Source organism: Stigmatopora nigra, chromosome 7, assembly GCF_051989575.1.
Source record: "Stigmatopora nigra isolate UIUO_SnigA chromosome 7, RoL_Snig_1.1, whole genome shotgun sequence".
Lineage (NCBI taxonomy): Eukaryota > Metazoa > Chordata > Actinopteri > Syngnathiformes > Syngnathidae > Stigmatopora > Stigmatopora nigra.
The window spans coordinates 3,565,916-3,588,235 of NC_135514.1; the positions used below are offsets into that span (position 1 = coordinate 3,565,916).

Below are 22,320 nucleotides of genomic sequence, written 5' to 3' on the forward strand. Positions count from 1 at the left end.
GGCTGACTGAGTGGGGGACACACACAAGTGCACACACACATACAGGCATACATAGACGGCACTTGACTTGAATGCTTAGATTCCCTCCACTTTATGTATACTAGTCCCATGTCCACATTCATACCTCAATGAAGTGTGTCCATGAAACCATATGCATCAACTGATTGACAGGTGGACATGGGTGACACAATGGCCGACAATATTGTCTGACGACCGTAGCTACAATGGCTGGTCTCTGGGGAAATGTGAAGCTGTGCCGTTATCATCCATCTGACATGAAAAGAGAAAATTTCAGGTGGCGGTTAAGGGGAAAAAAAGAAAACATTTGGGAGGGTTGAGCTAATCAACATTACCGCTGGCAGACGCTTTGATAGGGAAAATGGAATCCTTGATTATAATATAGGGCACATGACTGATTCATCTCATGCATGCAGCAAGGCAGTAAAAAGTAAACTGCAAACCAGGTAGCATCTATCCTCTTGTATTGTACTCTCATGAGACTTGAGTGGGATGTTGCACGAAATTATACTTTATAATTTTGTAAACATGTATCAGATTATGGAACACGCAATGCCTAACTAAATGGCAGACATGCTGATTTTATTTGTATAATTTTAGAAAAACACCATTAGTATAATGCTATTAACAAAAACAAATTGCTACAGCATTACAAAGACATCCAAAGTCTTCCATGAATACTACCAAATCTCTCTATTTGGTAGGAAATTGCTTCAAAAATCCACATCGAAAGAAATCTAGTCATTTAGCAGTAAAGCTTCATTCACATCTTCACAGGGACACAGCGTTAAAAGCGGACAAACTTACTCCCCTCAATTGAAAACAGAATAACTTTCATGTGCCAACATCCCTGTGTTTGAATGTGCTGACATACTGTAGTAACATACCAGGACCGTAGCAGCAAGGTTTGCCTGGGTGTGAAGTAGACTACACATTAAAGAGATGTATTGTCCATAAGAAAGCCCTGGATTTGTTCAATATTAAAAGCAGCAGAAGGGGATCGATGAGCAGGTGGGGGAAAAAAAGATCTACTAATTGTTTGGCAGGAACATGGAGAGTTTAATCTTGTTCATAAGCTACTGTTACACGAACAATGCTTTGAGTTACATTTCAGGCAAACCAAGGAACAATTGGAAAGCCTTGCTTCCCAAAGATGGAATGGTGAAAGTCAATAGTGGAGTCATAGAATGTCCTCCCGCCATAACTTGTAAATTAACTAAGATAGTATGAAATCAGTCTAACAGCTACTCCTGCTCAAGACAGAAAATATAGTTACACCCGCCTTGTAGTCCGTGACTTTATGGACTCGAGACCGAAACAAAGATAAGACTTTCAAAACCTTGCCTCAAGACCATTCACACAGTAAAAACATACAGTAAATTATATGTTAAGCGGCTTAAGTACTAACACATTGTATTTGTATTCAGTTATTTTACATGCCACAAAAAAGAAGTGTGCTGTCTTTACTGTGCAGTATAAACTTTTAGATGTATGTATAACATGTATAGCATTCTATAAACTTCACTGATGCTGATGGTCAGCTAAAATGTATTTGGTTGGTGTTTGTGCGTGTTTTGAGAGACAAGGAGTGAGGAAAATGAAAGATGGAAAGAGACTGGTGTTCTCTTATCAGTCTTCGCAGTCCTCAGCAGCAGCAGATAAACAGAAGTGTGAAGGGCACTTGCACGGCAGGGGGCTGATTGACATGGCTGGCGCCCAAAGAACATAAACGGATACACACTCAACACAAGCAAGCATACTCAGACACCAAGACCCCCCTCCACACACACACCCACGAGACACACACACACGACACAGACACACACACACAAGACACACAAACACACATCCCCAGCGAAATTTAACAGAAATCCCATGGGTTGCATGACACTCAGGACATTAAGTGTCAACCCACCCAATGTGATCATGCCTGGCCTGCAACAACTGCAAATACTACACTATTATTTCCTGTAACCTTTCAGAGTTATTAAATGTGTTGTGCTCAAATGCACCTTGTGAAAACATTTGCATATATTTGGATTGTTGTCATTTAAACACAGAAATGAGAGTTGACAGACAACCTTCAGGAAAATAGCATGAAATTGGATTCTTGGTTGATATTTTGCTGGCTGTGATGTATATGTCAGAATAGCTTCTTTAAAGGATGTGTGTAATTGTAATATGAACCAAGTCACTAGTCTACAAAGCGGTCAAAAATATCCATGAATAAGCCTGTTTGAGACAAAAACAACTATTTGAAAATGAGTTTGTGTGTGCATGAGTTTTGCATGCCTCCGTGTGCATATACTAGAGGCCTTTTTAAAAAAAAAATTAAACCATACCTGCCTTTTAAGACCATTTCCTTCTTGTTCTTCTTCTTGTTCTTCTTCTTGTTCTTGTTCTTGTTCTTCATCTTGTTCTTCTTCTTGTTCTTGTTCTTGTTCTTGTTCTTCTTCTTGTTCTTCTTCTTGTTCTTCTTCTTGTTCTTCTTCTTGTTCTTCTTCTTGTTCTTCTTCTTGTTCTTCTTCTTGTTCTTCTCCTTGTTCTTCTGCTTCTTGTTCTTCTTTTTGTTCTTCTTGTTCTTCTTCTTGTTCTTCTTCTTGTTCTTCTTCTTGTTCTTCTTCTTGTTCTTCTTCTTGTTCTTCTTTTTGTTCTTCTTCTTGTTCTTCTTCTTCTTCTTCTTCTTCTTCTTCTTCTTCTTCTTCTTCTTCTTCTTCTTCTTCTTCTTCTTCTTCCTGTTCCTCTTCTTCTTCCTGTTCTTCTTCTTCTTCCTGTTCTTCTTCTTCTTCCTGTTCTTCTTCTTCTTCTTCCTGTTCTTCTTCTTCCTGTTCTTCTTCTCCTCAGATCAAGGTATTACTGTGTTGAGTTTGTAGTTATATAGGTATGTCTGCAAATAATTATTTGTTTAATTGTGCCCTGGAATTGGCTGGTGGACAATTCAGGGTGTACGCCTCCCATTGGCCCTAGTCTTTCTGGGATAGGCTTCAACGCCACTGGGACCCTCAGTAGGATAAGTGGCAGGGCACATGGATGAAGGATTGGAGAAAATCCAGAGAAAACCCACGCAATTCCTTAACGCAGGAGGAGTGACCTGAAATCGAACACAGGACCCCAGAGCTGTGAGACTGACGGGCTACCCACTCAAACTCCAGGTCACCTGCAAAATAATAATAATTTGGGATGTGGGAGGAAAACGGGAGTACCCATGCAAATGCGACACAGTGAGGACCAATTTGGGATTGAAACCTCAACATCATACTTGGCTGAGTGGTTAGAGTGGTTACAATTTTGGGGTTGAAGCTCCAGCACCCCCCAAAACCTTTGTGAGGATAAGCAGTACATGGTGTTATTTCATTTTTATTTAAATGTGTTTTATTATTTACTAGGAGTAAATACTATTTGCGTTTCCATGAATTGATGATTAAGCAGGCATGCCCTGTGTCTCAATCCTGTTCTACACCAAACAATGAAACGGATCCCTTATTGTAGCTGATAAAAAAAAAATCGAGCTGGAGATACACATGCATATTATCATGGACACCAACACATAAATGCTCACAGTTCATGTGGTGTTCGCAGTATGTGTGTGTGTCCATGCAGTGAGCTCTCACAGAGGCTAGCCCTTTGTGGTGTTATCTGTGCATGTGTGTGAGTAATACACTACTACAAAGACAACATATAGTCTCTCTCCTACTTTTTCCTCCTCCCCTGAGACAAAGTCCCAATTTTGCCATTGCCTGCAGTCACAGAAAAAGTCGAGGCAGGAGGCTGTGGAAGAAATGCAAGAGAGAAGAAGGAGAAAAGAGTCAGGCGAGGTAGTGGAAAACAAACCTGATGCTATCAGCCCAAAGAGTCACCAGGGTCATTGTCATGTGTCAGTCAGTGTAACACACCGCTCTGTGATAAGCGAGACAATTGCTAGTGCAATTGGTGACGGTGTGATACTGTTCTTTTCTGGCACTCGTGACGAGACATGAAATTAACCCCCAGCGCTTTGGCGATAAACATCTAAAATGGTTTGGGCACCTCAGGGGCTAATGCAAAGAGACGGGAAGCTATCAAAATATCAAATGTGCGTGACAAGCTGCACAAGGACCAGGTTTGTATAATGCCTGCTTTCAGAGAGCAAGCTTCTTTAAAGCTAGCAACAAATCACAGAGAAATTAACCATTCTTCACCCAAGTATATGTACAGATGAGTAATATCATGTATAAATAGACATATTTAGGTTAACTGATGTGAAATTATTCTTATGAATTAGGCAAGCAATTCATTGGAAAGCATCCTCAGTAATCTGCTCAAGAAGGTCAGAGTCAAATGAAGCCATGCATTCATCAAATGGAGAAATTTTCATGAATCATGTTTACTTGTGCCAAAACTGACTCCACATAGCATGCAATGTGTATATTTTTATAACCTTGGCAGGGTGACTTGAAGAACTGTGTGTCTGTGCACGTTTGTCGTGGTTGCATGACACATGGAGGTGATGAGCGTCATTGGTGCCCCTGTCATCTGAGGACATAATGTTTCTCCCTAACATAAGCCTGACAGACACACTCAATATTTATCATCTTAATTTATATGATGATTCTGACAACCAACCAAATGGGATCTAAGTAGATACAATTTCATGATAATCATACAGTAGATGTACTTCCTTGTTTTAAGAGTCATGTCATTGAAGGGAGATAATGTTCAGAAATTCGTTAATCATCCTTACCGTGTATCCTCACAAGGGTTGCGTGAGTTGTTGAAGCCCATCCCAGTGGACAAAGGCTTGTCACGCCCTAGACTGGTCACCAGTCAGCCGTAGGACAATGTTCACAAATTGATCAACGGAATAGTAGCAATGTATCTTTAAAATTTGGGGGACTGATTCAAGATCTGCATCAGATTTAATAATAATTGCAGATAACTTTTATTCTGAACCTTGATCTAATTGCAACAAGCCTCTGTCGCATTGTGCATCATTTTTTAGGTTAGGTTAGAACTTTATTTCATCCCGTATTCGGAAAATTTCTTGTTTGCAGTAGCAAGACAAACACAAGACACACAAGACATTGTAGACCTAGGTAAGAAACTGGAGCCACACATAGGAAGTCCACAAGGTGGGGACCTTCTGCAGACTGAGACTGAGGTTACCACACAGTCCCTCAGTAGTCTGGAGGTTTTGAAGATCATCTCCCTTGCCTTGATTCTCCTAAGCTGTCCTATAGCCTAATCAGCAGCAGCATAGATGGTAAATTATGGTAAATGAAGTTAAATCAATTTAAAATAAAATAACGACAATTTATTTTTGTGTACAGCAACCCACAACAATGTAAATGTCCACAACCATTTTTGCATCTTAACCTCAGTTATCATTCTGGACACTAGGACAAAGCTTGTAACCAGCTGCTTGGTAGGGCTAAGCTAATTAAGGTTTAAGATAATCAGAGTTAACAAGATATGATTTGAAGTATGAATCTGTGGAAGGTAATCAAAGCATACCCTAGTGTCTATTTTTCCTCAGACCACCATAACAATTCACTAATTGCATGCATTTGAAATAATACTTTAAAGTTCTTAATTAGTCTATGACCTGATTAGCAGTATTTTAGTCAGGTAATGAACTAAGTGGCTTATACGCATGGACATGGACACAATGAGATAACTGAAATCACCCCTGGAGGTCATTAGCGAGAATGCAGGAGTAAAGCACTTTTGCTGTGCATTGCAGGTGTAGCTAAAGCTACACCACTCAGCTCATAAATATTTTCTTTTAGCAAAATTGAGACACTGTTTTCCCCCTGAATATCCTCCCCTGTGGGTGTGTGTTACAATTAACATGAATCAAGACGTTGTACAAAGTGAAAATGCTGCTCCAGGGTTTCCTACACAAATTAAGTGCAAGCATAGAGTACAGTACTGCACAAACATAAGTCTTGGCTATTACGCATCAGGCACAGAGACATGAGGGTATTTTGTTAACATCTATCTTCTATGCCAGCCAGCTTTACTAAGCAGCAAAAACAACATCTTAGCATCCTTCTGCATGTTGGGATGCAGCAAAACAGACCAGACTCAAGGGATGGGAAGAACAGAGGGGATGGGAATGAGGAAGGCGTGAAAAAGGAGGGAAGGAAGAAAGAGGGCTTTGGAACTCATCCACAGATTAACCCTCACAAAGGAGAGGGAAAATAGTGGAGAACTAAAAAAAAAGGCATTTGTCAGTTTGTGTGTCCTCGTTGGGAGAAAGGACTGACAATCTTATTATCTTGACCCCTCAACTCAAGTCTTCATTTAAGTCCTCGCTACAAAATAAGCAGCAACAGTCTCAGCGATATAAGCACACCTAAGATTCCTGGGTGTACCCACTTATGCTTCTTTCTTTAACAACTCTACTAATCCTATTCTTTGTACTCTGAAATAGCCTGATCGAAATACTTGTAGAAAGGAACAGCACCTGTTCAAAAGAGCAACATTGGTGTGGTTCAGCAAAATGGTTCTCCTTCAGCATCAAAAGTTTCCTCAGTCAGTAGCTGTTTAGATCCTAAATCTGAGTTGTGAAATAAGAGCAAGTGTTGATCTTCGGGTTGTATTTGGGAAAGATTGAAATCGTAAAAGTTAAAGTCTGTAAACTTTTCTAAGACCGTGGCCCCCAAAAAAACAATCCAAATAAATGTACCAAGTTTTAAAGACTATAAATTGCACCTGAGTATAAGTCGCACCAGCTAAAGACTACACATTTGAGAGGGAACAATATATATTGCACTAAATTATAAATAGTATTTTTTAATTGGATCAGAAACCAAGTACAATCATTGATAAAAGCAACTGATCGAGAACAGTTGTCTAAATGGGCAATAGGCATCTATTAACATAACAGTTGTTTTTTTCAGATACCCATACCCTTAACAAACAACATAGAAATACCATGCATGATGATTTTTCTCAAGATTTTCCCTTCAAAGTAATACATTTGTATTCCCTATTAAAACCATGAATGTGGAGGTGAATAAATTGTACGCAAGAAATTGTAAAATGCAACGATTTAAGGCAAGTTTGAGGGTGCGCTTGTACACAGGGGCAGCTTAAAAAGAGAAAATACCAAGTTAAATTCTCTGAGTACGGAATGAATAAAGTTTATTCTAATCTAATTGTTAGTATACTTAATTACCAATAATGTCTATTACTAATCATCGGTTTCAAAAGCCTGAATGTGAACTTTGTATAGATCTATTGTAATTCTCATGAGATAGCATTCACTAATCTTTGTGCATCATGTGATTTCATGCTGCTGCATGTCAACCTGTTTGTTTAGCCTGTGAAACAGTAGTAGCAGAAAGAGAGAGTGGTGTAAACTCCCGATAAATCAGAAACACAAGGGAATAACAGTGAGTGAGTACTGTTGCTTTGTTTGACAGGGACCTCTTACCCTTGTCGCTCACAGCTCTGATAGAGAGAGACAGCAGGATGGCCAATGGAAGGTGATAGCAGAAAAGCAAAAGAGAAACTGCAAGAGCATAGACAAGGGAGAACATAAAGATAGACGGCAAGGTGTTGGAGATGGGCCTTGGGGAATATGAGTCGTTGCTTAAAGGAACGAAAGCAAAGAACCAAAGGAGGGCCAATAATAGGTCGAGGAGAGGGGATATAGAGAATAGGATGGAGAAAGCGAGAGATAACAACGCAGAGAAGGCTTGGCATAGCACTAGGTTTATTATTCTCTGTAGCACTCAATCAAACATGGGCCTTCTGAACACCGGGCAATGCCGGCGTATCATCCTGGGGGCTTTCTCTATCTCCTTTCTTTCTCTCCATCCACGACCCCCTCCTCAGTCCTTCCATGGTCTCTCCATCTTTTTTTCCTGCGGTGTATGAGTGCTACCCATCTGTCAGCTGTCAGTGCCAGTGAGAGATATACAGAGCTGTCACTTTGTGTCAGAGTACGTTTGGGAGGTCCTTTTTGCAGCTGCCGCTAAACACATGCTTTCCCAATGGCGGCGATGGCGAATGCTGCTTTGCAAGCACAAATGCAAGCACACACACAACAGCTCACATCAGGCTGATATGTTCATTCATTAGGATCACCCACTCCCCTCCCCCCTCACAAATCTTCAGTAAGGGTCGTTTTCCATTGTCATTTTTGATTTGCAAAGATTGTTTTTTAGCGTTGCATCCCGCCATGCTGATAGAAACCAGTATCGCAGACTATAACACAAATCTAAGTTGACAGAAATTATGAAATGTAATATTTATTCTACAGATTCTTACTGCATTGGAAATCATTAAGAATGTTCGTGTCATGTTTCTCTTCCTAGAAAAAAACATATTAGAACAAAAAATATATTTCTCTCCCCCATTTTCAAAGATTTTTTCGCAAAAACTCCAGGGAGCCAGGAGGGCATGAGGGTTTAGGGAAATTAGAATATTAATTGTAGGCCTTTGCTGACACTCAGCCTTGTTTTCTATGACAAGAAAAAAGGAGGATGTGCATAGCTTCCTTCCAGGCCTTCCATTTGTGTATGTTGACAAGATTGCTGGGTTTTGTGCCTATTGTGCTACTTCTGCCATTCCGGTGCCAATTGTGTTGGGTTTTGGGGGCTCGTTATTAGAGGGTGACAGTTTCTGGGCGGAAACAAACACAACTCTGCTGATTAACACCGTGTCACCATGTCAGCTCATAATGTAATCCTGGTATTCTGTCTATCACGCACGTGTACAGAGAATGGAGGAGGTGAGCGCAAAGGACAGTGAGAACATCATCGCAATACAGAGTCAGTGCAAGAAAAAGGCATTGCCCAGATCCCAAGAGAAGCAGATAAAGCTGTGTTGTTCATCGAGGACATTGTGTACGTGGCGGCGTACTGTAATACAATGTTAACATTCCTTGCAATCCTGGGCTCTCCGCAGGGAACAGCAAGGCCTGCTGGGGGATCTGTTTAGTTGATCAGACGTGCCAGTGCTCTCACCAGGCATGGGAATAAACTAGTGCTCACTACAAAGGCAGAGCAGTGTGTGACAGACCAAAATAAGATAAAGGATACTATTGAGCAGAATACCATTGTAAGGCTATTCACGAGTAATGGCAGACAGCGAATTAGACATTTACGTTCATGTACAGAGATGGTAAGGAGAGATTTTATGCAACTATTTATTGTGGTTTTGTTTTACCAAATAGGAAAAAAAATCTACTTTTTTTACAACTAGAAACAAGAATTAGATATCAAATATTCAATAGATATGAATGGTCTATGATTTTCGCATTTATTTCGAAAGTCATATGCTGTTTTTTCCCTTTGAAATTTTTATTTGATTCATGTGACCAAACACTTTTACACCAATACATCATTGGCATTGCTGATGAACAGAGAATAACAGTTCAATGAGATACTGTTTTATGTTGACCATTACAAAGGACAGTGTTGATAAGACATAGGGGTCCAAAACTGTGGGATATTTGAGATATTTGGAATCTGGCCTCAGTTTCTTAATTTCTGGACCTTCTGGAATCGTACCTGTTACATCTAAGTAAATATACATTCCAAGGGCCAACTGATAAAGTAAAGTAAAAACACTGAAATACTTATAGATACTACTGCAGTGACATTTCACATAAAACTAGACACTTCAAAGCATGTCTAGTGACGTCAAGAGCATGCCATTATGCCAAAGGCAAAATACTCCACTGAGTAAGTGCATAATAATAAGGGATCTACATTATAATTTCCTTTCATGAAGGACACATGTATATTAAAGGGTGTAAATGTATTTTTGTAGAAATATTCTAAAGAGAACTCTTCTATCTTAGTATTGGGATTCCTTATGATGTGAAAGTGGACCATGAAAGTGGACTCATGTTGTGTCGCGATATGACTGATAGGACTATATAAAAGCAAGCGAAAGTATATTATCGCATTAGACATAGCCACTTTGTCAACAAAGGCAAATCCGAGCTATTTTGTCTGTACTCAGCACCTCCAACTGCAACTGTGCTTCACCTTCACACTTTCAATCAGCTTTTCTATCATCGAGGTGCCACATTAACATACATGCATGCACACATGCCATTAAAAATAGATGGCATCTTGCAGATGGGCATGTTTGTGTGCAAGAAAATAAAACACACACACACATGCACATGCACTCTACTCCCTCCGCTAGCACCTCTCAAACCTATTATTGGCAGCAGTTCAGTGACGGCTGTGTGACTGCCAGTACTGCGGATCTGCTCCTGGAGCGAGTTCTCCCCATCAGTGCTGGCTTGATTACCCTGATGTATGCACACCCAGACACTTGACAATCTCTCAGCATTTACATATGCAGCCTCAGCACTCCACACTACTTCTGATCTGAGGTAGATGTGTGTATGTGTGGGTGGGTGTGCGACTATGTGAGGATATGTTTGGAGATTTAGTGTGGTGTGCACAATAGTGCGGGTGTTCATGAGATGAGCAGGGAATGGTGAAAAGAAATGGCAGTTCTCGCTCGCTAAACGTAAAACAAACAAACTTTAATCAGATGCCGAGCTCCTGCTCTTCAAAGACTAGAACTGAGTTGGAAAGAGAGAGCGAGGGAAAGAGAGAGAGACGCTCCACCTAAGGGTGTGCAACGTCGTAAACACACAAACAGAGCATTTACCAGTCGGCCTGTTATTCACTCTCATGTCAAACACATAGCACTCAGAACTAACGCACACAACCGGGGATTGAGCTGTGTAAAACCCTCACAAAAGCTTGTGCTTGATTGATGTTTTTCTTTCATTTAAAATGAAAAATAATGATAAAAACAACTCTCCTTTTCCCCACAAAGCCTAATTCAAAAGGGCCTGCCTCTTGTTCTTTCCCTTTTGCTGTCTCTGTCAACGTGAGCGAAGTGTCGACGCTAGGCTGAAGCGGAGAAAGCGAGGCGGTGAAAGAGGAGGTCTAGGGAGTTGCACTGTGTCGATCCTTTTTGGCTGGTGGTTCACAGGAAAACCAGGCTCGGCTGATCATCATTAAAACGCACACAACTTGACATGTTTATTTAATAGCTGCTCCCAGCAAAGACGACAATCTGCTGTTATTTCTCACTGTCACATGTATATGTATGCCACGTCTGCAAAGGTGTCTGTTGGTTGTTTCATAACCAAAAAGTACTTTTAAGACATTATAACCTCTGTGGTGTTACTGTCCATCCAACTACGGACATACATAATATATGTCAAATGCATGGTCAACTTGCTTGTTGAGGGAAGACTGGAAGTCCTTACAGGAAGTCAGGCCTCCTTGTCTTAATGCACAGTGTGGGATATTCCACATTTTCCTACAACTTTTTGCTGAATAAGTAATGTAACACTTTGACCTTTGGATGCTCTTTCTTGATCGCTCTCTCTCTATATTTACAGGGACACACACACTGTAAACAGTGAATCCCTTATCACTTCCTGTTTATAATGAATTTGTTGATGAAATGGTGACCTCAAATCATGTTTGGAGAATTTATCCTGCTTTTTAAGCCATCCAGGAACAATTGTATTTTTCCCTCTCCGAGCAGAGCAATGGAACTCCGATTCCATGAATGATTGTTAAGTACTCGCCTCCTGACGATGTCAATTGTTGAACTGCTTGGTTATCCTGGAGGAGATTGGATTAGCACCTCTGCTGTTCTGCAATGAGGAGCCAGATTAGCTGACTCGGGCATCTGATTAGGATGCCCCATGGATGCCTCCGTGGTGAGGTGTTACGGGCACGTCCCGCTGGTAGGAGATCCTGGTCGATCCAGGACATGGTAGGGAGACTATGTCTCAGAGCTATCTTTGAATGCCTTAGGATCTCCCCAGAAATTGTTGGAAAGAAAGAAATGGGACCGTTTCTTAGAAATCTGCTGTTCACCATCCCGACCTCGCATTACAACGTCAATGATCATAAAGTATGATGCATAATGATATCAGTAATTTGTTTAATGAATTAAATGTATCTGGATTTAACAGGTAATACATCCAGAGTTGGAGCTCTATAGATTTGAGATATGAAAGCAAGTTTAAAAAAATACTTAAGGCTATTTCTACAGTTTGAAACAGATCATGGAACTGTGAAAATACCTTAATGACAGTAGCCCCTTTGTATGTATGTTCAATACATTGAGTGTGCACTCAACAATGATTTTTTTTTGTAAAAGGGATGGTATAATTAAAAGGTGAGATATAACAAAGCATGGTTGTAGAATACTGTGTTTCCATAGATGTTACTGAACATACTGGCAGCACATAGGTGTGTGTATGCGTCAGCTCTTGGTGGAACAACATGACAACTTTCCTTTTTCGTTTGTTTGCATGCTTAAATGGACTTTTGATTCAATATTGATGTTGTCTTCCAAAATGCCTTGTAAAGGATCCTCTGTCTTTGACTTCTCCATCTGTAGCAGCTCCAGGTCAGCATTAAGTATGCTGCCTTTGTCATAAGGGAACCGAGCCCGCTCCATGTGTTCATGTGTTGAGCTGTCAACCACATGCAGCACCATCCCACCCTCTCGACCTCCCCACTGACACGCCTTAAAGCCTTGCTTCCAAAACTAGTACAGTTCATGTTGTTTATCATACTAGATGATTAAAAACTGTCTACCCATTTATAATCGACAAAAAGCACTGCTTTTCCTTTTTAGCATTTTCAACTTTCTTTTTAATGTATTTGAAGGTTTGATAAAATGAAAATAAACATATATAAATAATTTAAAATGCCAAAGTAAAGACGTTTTAAAGGAGGAAAAACTACAACATAGACTATAATGCCTTAACCATGATGTGAGGTTACGTATATCTCTAGAGATGTGTGTGAGTGGCTAAGGGATAGTCATCCATATTTGTGAATAAAACAACTAGACAATACCACATGTGGTAACTCAATATACATGAATAGTACCATTAAAACAGGAAGCATTTTGTTCAGAACAAACTGAGCTTTTCTTGAGAAAGGAGACAGTTTTCTTAATCAAGCATGTTCTGCTAGTGAAATGTTCATAATGTCACCCTACTTTGGGTGTGAATTAATTTACCCTCGATTGTTCAAAATGTATTACATTTGTTATTTTTACACTTAGAGTAGATGTACCTGTCAAATAGAAGAACCATGGACAAGATTTTTATGATAATATATTATTTGACAAGGTGCATTTTGTTGACTAATAATTTGGTGATATCTTCTGGCTGATTGGCAGCTGTCAAAGTTCATAGCTATCAAAAGCATACACCAATGGATCAACCTACAGTCCCTATTAAGGAATCAGAGCTCCCACTAATGCAAAATTACTAAGGAAATGTAAGAGATAATGCCTGTCAACCAACAAAAGTTTTAGTTGTGGTTCGGCAAGGAAGGCGCCAAGCAACAGGAAATTAAGTGTTAGAGGGCAAGTAGTCTGATTCATATAGGCTTGCCTTTCCTTGTATTGCAATGGAAGCTGAGTCCAATGTCAATCACTCATCCCTGTGCAATTTACAAAGGTAGATTATCCCACAGGTGCCCTATGAGTGGTCAACCAGACACCCGCAAGACATCCTGTGACAGGAAATGGCTAATTATATTCCTGGCAATACAACACTAGTGGGATTGAGAGCATGAACAGTGGGTCCTTTGGAATCAGAGGGTTCATAATAGGCTTCATTAAACACTTGTAGCATATTTTAATCATCTGACCAGAAGTTGAGGTGAAATGAGAAACATGTACGGTAGGTAGAACAAAGAAAAAACAAAGCATCCAATCATTTTATTTAAAAACAAATAGGTTAATACGTGTTGTGTAGGAAATTGGTATAACACAAAACACTGCCAATATAAGCCACTTTTTTTTCCGTCCGACGAAGCGAAGAACTGAATGAATTTAGAACATAAGAGGAAGTAGACCATCCAGTAAATAGCCTTTTATTTACTCATGACTGCTTTGACCAATTGACAAATGACGTCTGCCAACAAAGAGTTGTTATTAACGTCATGGGAACCAAAACAATAATGCCCCATATTTTACATTACATTGAGAAAGGACTCCACTTTTGCAAGAAAGGGGAGTCACTACTGGTTCATATTTTTTAAGTAGTCGTCTCTTATTTCACTTTCCTTCAGTAGTTTGCACATCAGTGAAAAGTAACGTTTTCTACAAAGAGTTGTTGGACCTACCGCCGCGTCACAAACCAAGTAACTAGTAATTACATTTTACTTTAAAATACATTTTAAATAATCTACTTTTCGCACCAGTACTTTACTTTGGTAAAATCTCGTCAGTGAACTTGAGTAGATGTTTTTCCTACTCTTTCCATCCCTAGTGCCCAAAACTCATCAATAGGAAACTATAAAAAAAAAAAAATGAAAATACAGTTAGTGCTGAGAGAAGATATTGTTTCCCCAGGAAGGATGGCTGTCATAAAAACAAGCCGAGAAGGGTTTTGGTGGTGTCACTCAATAAATCAGTGGGAGTTTAATTACTAGGCTGGTGTGGAGGAGCCATGACAATAAAAGTGTGTGCCTGTGTGTGTCTGTGTGTGTGCAGAGAAAGATGGGAAGCTGTGTCAGACACTTGCTTGGTTAGTTAAGAGGGGTAAATGAACAAATAATCGGGTGGAATTTGAGCCCCTACTCTATTCCAATCAAATTCAAAAGAAGCCCAATATCACATATCTCTGAAAGACTATTGTGACCATTTACACAATGGTATGGAGCTTGTGTGAATGTCATGATTTTCAAAGTCGTATATTGTAAGTTGTCTGAGAAGTCAATCATAGTTTAGTTTTTTGTTTTTTTCATCAAAGAGTAAGAACAGCCTCAATGAGGTTGTGGTCAACCAATATCTATTTCTTATATACTATTAAAACTCAGCTTCTTCTTTGTACTTTGCACAGGATGCCTTTTTGACAGAATTCATGATTCTGGTCGTTACATCAGAAATGTCTTATATGCTGTTTTGTTTTTTCATGTATTGAGGCCCTTTTTACCTTTATCTGAACTGAAAAAGGTCATCTTCAATATCGTTACTTGCTAACACCACCTCAGTACTCTACATGAGCTGGTCCCTACCAAACTCATCTATGTATAGATGTTCCAATTGTATGGTGTCTGGTGTGATCTTCTTGGAAAATCAGTCTAGTTAAGACTAATCCCCATTCTGATGTGCATATCCCCACTATCTTTTCCCTTTTTAAACAATCCTGGGCAGGGACTTTTGAGTACAATCTATGCCACATAGTTTACCACACTGTGACTCTGACCCACCACCCTGTAATCCTGTAATAAGAAAAATGAGTGAAAAGCCTCAGGGGAAAGAGGGAATACTGAGGAACCAAAAAAGAGAGAGGACTACAGGGGGTAAGGAATGAGTGAGCGGGTTTGGTGGTAGCAGAAAACAAAAAAAAAAAGTCCAGGTCCACCCCAAGGCTGTATAATTCGTATTTGGATGAACGTTAAATGTTACACCCTCCCAAAATGTATTGATATTTTGCCCATGCTTGATGATTTTGTGAAAAGAAGGCATATTTACCAAAGTAAAAAAAGGAACATAAAAATCAGGGTTAAGAATAGTCAATTGAATTGAATTGAATCAGATGCCTATATGGTCATTAACCATGTAAGGTCGTACGTCTATTTACAAATGCCTCCAGGCACTAAACTTTCAGGTTACGAAACCTTTTGATATGCAAATTATCATACCAACATAGAAAATCAAGATCCAAGTTATGAAATCCTCCCAAAGGTAATTTCCTGTAACTGTTATTTTATGTTGAAATTGTCCTGGTAGGTGGCCGGGCGGATAAGTGGTTAGTGCGTCACAGTTCTGGGGGGAAAAAAGTATTATGGTCGGCTAAAGTTAGTATAATGTCTGTATTTTCATTGTCAGGAGAAAACCCACGCAAGCCTGGAGAGAACATACCAACTCCACACAGTGAAGACCCACCTCGGATCGAACCCTCGACCCCAGAACTGTAAGGCCGACGCACTAACATATTAATAAGTAATGTTCGCAGACTTATACTTGAGTCTTAGCACTGTAAATTTTTATCTTGCACTTTGATACTTGCACTAAAACACCATAGCTACCCAATGTGCTTCTAACCATTTTCTTTCACCTCACTTGATTTTTAATGTACATACATATTTTTGACTAACTTATTTATGTGTATCCTTTCTGAAAAAGCCTTAAATGTCATTGTACAATCATACCTCTACTTACGAAATTAATTTAGAGTGTTCAACGAGCCAATTATGCATGTTTTTGGGATGTGGGAGGAAAACTGGAGTACCCACGGAAAACCTAAGCAAACCAGGGGAGAACAAATTGTCTTTATAAAGATATGGGATTGTTTAATCTCAGTACACAAACAGAATTGTCAGGATGTTGGTCTTGAATTTCATAGAGCCATTCATTTCATTGGAAAAATATGCTGGCACGCAAAGAATGAAAGGGTTGCAAAAACATTCTTGACAGAGGAAGGATGCATTTATAGCAAAAGCAATGAATAGGCCGTGTTTCTTGTACAGTTGCACTTTGAGGTAAAATTATAACAATTTCTAGCGTTAATTTTCAAGATTGCGGCTGTGGTTTAAAAATGCCAAAAAGTAAATGTTGCTCATTGTGTAACCGCATGCATATTTACACAGGCCGACAGTGGCTGTTGGCTTCAGATTTCAACTGAGGCACAGATGAAAAGAGTCACCATTACAGCTGTCAATTCAGATGGAGATCGGATGGCAGGGGATGAATGAGGAGACAGCAAATAGTAGCTCTTGGTTTACACATACAGTATGCATATTTGCACTTACAGAGAAGAATTAATGTGTACATGGATGCATCAGTGCTTAGCATAACTTGGATTCAAAACATCTTTTACTATCAAAAGGTGTACACAAATATATTTACTGGTTGCTGAGCGTTAGCCTGTCACTATTGAACTTCAAAACTATCTCAAATATAAATAAAGCACAATCACAAACGCTCATCATTCAACAATACGAATATACATTGTTTCTATTTTATAACAAGTGCCAATTATCCAAGCACAATTTTGCATTTGATATGATTCAAAGTGTTCAGTGTGCGACTGACAACAAGTGAATTTTCCCAAAGAGAGTAATTAATTTCCTGGCACCTCAGTTGTGGGAACTTGCAAGGCAAATGAAACAATGAGGAGGAGGAATACACAATCCACCACAGATTTCAATGCTAAAATAGACAGATGCCAATCTTTCTCTCAGTCTCTTCCCATGTTCGACATGTGTGCTCCTTGGCTGAGACACTTCGGCATTTGTTTTAGCGCACACCCCCACCATTCTTCCCGTGTGTGTGTGAGCCTTGGGCAAAGCAGTCAAAAGAGACACCCGCACCTCCCAGTTTGTCATCCATCTCCCAGTATGTACAAGTGTGAACGGACACAGAATGTGCTTGAGTGGAATTCACTGAAAACCACACAATGTGGCAATAGATATGTTCAGAATAATTTGTTATGGAAAATGTGCGCTGTGATCTTGTGAATATTATTCACGATCAAGTCTTACAAAAAGAGCACTCTTGTGTTTGGCGAGTAGTGTAGGGACATGCCAACTGGGAACTCAGTATTGTCTTTGAGGAATACATGCTACCAGCCTGGTGTGGATGTATTAGAGCGCCCCCTAGCTCTAAGCTGAGATTCATTCATTGTTCCGTTCCTCCTCCTCCTCCTCCTCTTGCTCCTTTTTTTGCCCTACATATCAGTCCCGGAGAGAATAGCCCCGTCTAACACCCGGCTTCACAGAGACTCTGTTTTGTCATGTTTTATATCATTCTACTAATGGCAAAAAGGCAGCCCCCCTCGACAAAAGACTGTTCTATCCCTAAAGATTCTGGGTAACAAATGTGCCGTGAAAAAAAAAAAAAAGGATGACTTGCCACAATGGAAACCTCCATTTTCGTAAGTAAAAACTATTGTTTTAGTGGGGAGACAATGGTCAATTTTGAAATACAGGAAAAAGGAAAAGATCTGAGAGAGATAAAAGAAAGGAACAACAGATGGTAGATTTGGCGAGGTCTCTACTACGCACTTTATGGAAAGCAAGGGCCTTTTTGAACTTGAGAGGGGATTGATTCATGCAAAGGGTTACCAGTTTAAAAAATGCCTCAAATACCATTCATAAAGTTATGATGTTATTGTAAAATTGATGATACTTACTTAAATAAAGATCCGTCTGTTCCTTCCTTCGTTCGTTCGTTCGTTTATTCATTCATATTCCTGACCTCTTATCTTCGCACGGGTTGCGGAGGGTGATTATGCTCCAAACCCCAAGGCCCCCCCCCCCCCCCCATGCGAGTTTAGGCACCAGGGAGGGACACAACATGAATTGGTGGCCACCCAATCACAGGGAGCAATTTAGAGTCATCAACATGCCTACCCTGCATGTTTTTTTGGGATGTGGGGGGTCACTAGAATTTCCAGTGAAAACCCATGCAACCCTGGGGAAAACATGCAAACTCCACACAGGGATTGAACCCTCGATTCCAGAATTGTGAGACCGACTTGCTAGCCACATTACAACTGCCGCTATTTAAAGTATAACCCAACAAATATATAAATAACATCAAATTATTTTTGGGAGAAGCCAGGCATTTTGTAACCTGAATTTGACTGTATTCAAGGCTGTTTTGAGAAGAAACATTAATGCAAAAAAAAATGGGAAACACACAGTTAAAATGTGACATATTTGTAATAATGTGTGACCTGCGAATCAATGCAAATTTGTGAGGGAATGAAGCATGCAAAAGAGTCCAGTCAGAGTAGAAGGCCAGGCATCAACCATATCACTTTTATCTACTGCTGTTTGTGTGTGCTTGTGTGGTTAAGCTGTGTGCAAACAGAACATAAGATGTAAAGAAGCGAGAGTACACGATGATTGAGGAAGGATACGATGAGGAACGGGAGCTCACAGGGCCTGTAGTTCATCAATTTAGTGTCATCTCAAAGGATGAATTGTTGGGAGAAAAAGTCTCTCGGTTGAAGACGGCATATTTTCATTCCTCATTTTCTCCCTCTCTTATTTCACACGGGCTGCAGATGCCTTAATTGTGCTTGCTCTTCAAGGCAGCTTTTTCACTTGCTCTTGATAAGTCTTTGATATTCCGTGCTTCACTAATTGTAGTCGCTGCAGTACATCTATCTTTTTTCAATTTCCTGATAATTAGCCTCTAACTCTTTCATCTGTCTTTTCAAGTGCACTAAATCTCCCTCTCTAATGAAAGTTACACGGGATCCAACAAGGTTGACGGCTGGTAAAGAAAAAAAATACTGCGTCTCTCTCTCTCTATCTACCCCCCACCCCCACTCTCTCTTCTCGCCGTAGGCAGGCCCTGTCCTTGGGTTTCGAACGAGAAAATATTCAACCTAAAAAACGCAGGAGCCGTTTAATAAGAACACACTTGGAAATGATTCTGCTTTAATGGATGGGAGATGTGAGGTGAGTGGAGGATCTAACCTGGAGCGATCTGCTAAAAAGATCAAAAACACTCAAAAATCAGTCAATCCCTTGCTCCTTTCCCAAGAGACTGCAGCCCTATCTGCAAGTTGCAAGTAATGAGCCTGACTAAAATATTACTAAAAGAGGTTTTATGTACTGCGTGTTATAACGCTGTTCACACAATATCGCTAGAGTCTGACATCCTAGTTTGTACTCTAGAGTACAATTTAGACTATGGAATTGCTTCTTTGCACATGTTTGTTAAAAAGAGTGCAGAGCTGTAACACAAAGTACACGCCAACTTCAAAATGTATTTGAAGTGCTGGATTTGTCACACTACAATAATTTGAGGTCTTTGGATACAGGTTTCCATTAAATAAATGTGTTATTGGTAGTATTGCAAAGAGAAATGCAAACAGGGACAAGATGAGAGGAGAGGATAGAGAGAAGGAGGGAAAAAAGACATCAAAATTGATTTTTCAATCATGCTTGCTGTTTCAGGAGGGCGTCACGTGTTCTAATGACCTCATCCTTCTTACACTGATGTGAGTTATTTCACACTGGGCCATTTTAAACTAAGAAGTGTAAGGTGGTGAGGTGGATGGCTATGTGCGGGGCTTAGTGTGGCTGCTAAGTAGGGCTCAAAGCGGTAAAAAGGAAAGGTGGGGAGGGCTAAGGGGATGGTTAACAGGGTCATTTAGATTGGAAGGGAGATCGATACCAAGAGGTAGAGAGGAGGTGTTTCTCTGTCATTGTGATGTGTGGCTTCTCTGCCATTATGTGCAAGGGAAGGCATGTGTGTGTGTGTTTCTTGTGAACCATGTCACTCTTCTTCAACGACTAGAACTTGTGGATTCAGAATTTGCCGTGAAATGTAATTCTTAAATTATGTGTACTTATCTTGGAATCTTAGTCCCCTTGTGTGTGTGTGTCTGTGGGTGTATACTCCAGTGCTAAAGCAGCACATACAGAAAATATGTAAGCCTGTAAGGTAGGACTGTTCACACAAAATGAGAAATCAGAAACGGTCACTATCGACAAATGTTACCTGTACAAACATGAGTAAAAGAATGAAAATATTTTAAGTGTTCTGTCTCTTGACCTAGACCAGGGGTAGGGAACCTATGGCTCGGGAGCCATATATGGCTCTTTCCATGGGTGCATATGGCTCTCCACTAACCTGAGAGGTAAAATATGCAAATCGTTGGTGAGAGAACTGAGTCCCGAACGCACCAATAGTAGAAACACTGGTGTTGACCTACCTCTAGCACCACTTTAAACATTATTTTGTTTTTCATTACTCTTCCGCATGCATAATCTCATTGATACTGATTGATTAGCGACAGCCTAACAATTAGGTCAAAAGAATTCGGAGACTTTTTGTACTTTAAAAGTGGTGAAATGACAAAAAGTAATCACACATTTTCATATTTTTTACTTTTCAATTCTGAGAATGGCTCTCAAGAAATAACATTATAAAATGCGAATTGTTTATGGCTCTCTCTGTCAAAAAGGTTCCCGACCCGTGACCCAGACGAACAAAAACAATTTACTGTCCATATTATTATTAGTTGTTTAACTTGACCATAGTGTTAACCATTAAGCACTTTTTTTTGAAATATAAGTACAATCCTGAAAGGAGCACACTAGTAATTTCTGGCCTTCTAGAGGTCAGAGGTCAGGGTGAGTGACTGAGCAGCTTGTGAAGACTGCAAGCTGTGTGATGATCAAAGTCTCTTCTGCCGGCAGGAAGCGTGCTGACACAGCTGCTTTGATCCAACTGAAGGACATGCTCTGTAAACACATTTAAAAATAGTGAAACACTTGACTTTACTAACATAACCAATATTTATTCATACCATATTTTTTCTGGCATTGCTTCAATAACAATATATTATATAATACTATACACAAGGTTTGAAAGTGCAGACTACCAACTGAGGCTTACACATTTTGCACCTGTCAAATCATAGATTTAAATTAACTGAATTGTAAAAGAAAGATTAAAAAATGCATGAATAAAAATGTGAGATTTAAGTGAATAGGAAAGATTTAATAAGATAAATGAGGAAAAAGAAGGCCCTGTTGGAAAAACAACAACAACCAGTTTCTTTGGGGTTTCAAAACAGATGTTTTAAAACCATCAACATATTCAATTACGAAGTCAATGTTTTCAATCATGTAGGCACGTTTTCATTTCAGAGCTGCCTTGTGATGTAGAGCTTCACTCGGTTGACTTCGTTGCGGGCAGGCACGGGCTCGATTCCCGCTAGTGGCGGTATGACTGGTGGTCGTTTGTCTCTCTGTGTGCCCTATGACTGACTGGCGACCAGTCTTGGGTGTAGCCTGCCTTTCGCCCTGCATGAAACTGAAGAAAAAGATGACACTGACTTATGGTCCAGTTTGAACTGGTTTTGAAATCAGTTCAAATTTCAAAGTATCATCTGACATTTGATCCAATTTCATCCCATTTTTTTTAAATGTGTGCTAAAACATAAAGGCATTTGAACTTTATGTAGAAAATCTACATATTTATACATATATAACATATTTTAAAAATACATACATAAAATAAATAAACATCGATAATATAAACATTGTAATCCATCAACAAAGCACAAAATATTTTGAATTATTTCTTTTTTTAACCCAATTTTGTCTAACTACAGTTATTGAACCCATAACAAGTGTGTCATATTTCTTCCATTAAGGAAAAATATTGAATCTCCTTGTCAGCTTTATTTTTTCTTAGTGCAGAATTATTTTAGATTGCTGGCAAATCTGGATCTAAATTCTCTGTTGTCATCCTTACAGTTATCACGTAATTCAGGAGTTTGTCCCTGCTGTGAAAGGGCACTTTCACAGCAGGGACAGACTC

The 22,320-nt window shown here is 39.7% G+C and overlaps 1 long non-coding RNA gene across 2 annotated transcripts in view; it reads left to right on the top strand.

The window, feature by feature from the left end:
• The first annotated feature begins 2,836 nt into the window (after positions 1-2,836).
• The window catches only part of LOC144198956 (uncharacterized), a 30,068-nt gene continuing 10,584 nt past the window's right edge, over positions 2,837-22,320 (top strand). The window contains exons 1-3 of one of the 2 annotated variants that reach the window (XR_013326807.1): positions 2,837-2,868; positions 2,961-3,170; positions 15,859-15,943. This is a non-coding gene — a long non-coding RNA (uncharacterized LOC144198956). The other variant, XR_013326806.1, reaches the window with a different exon arrangement.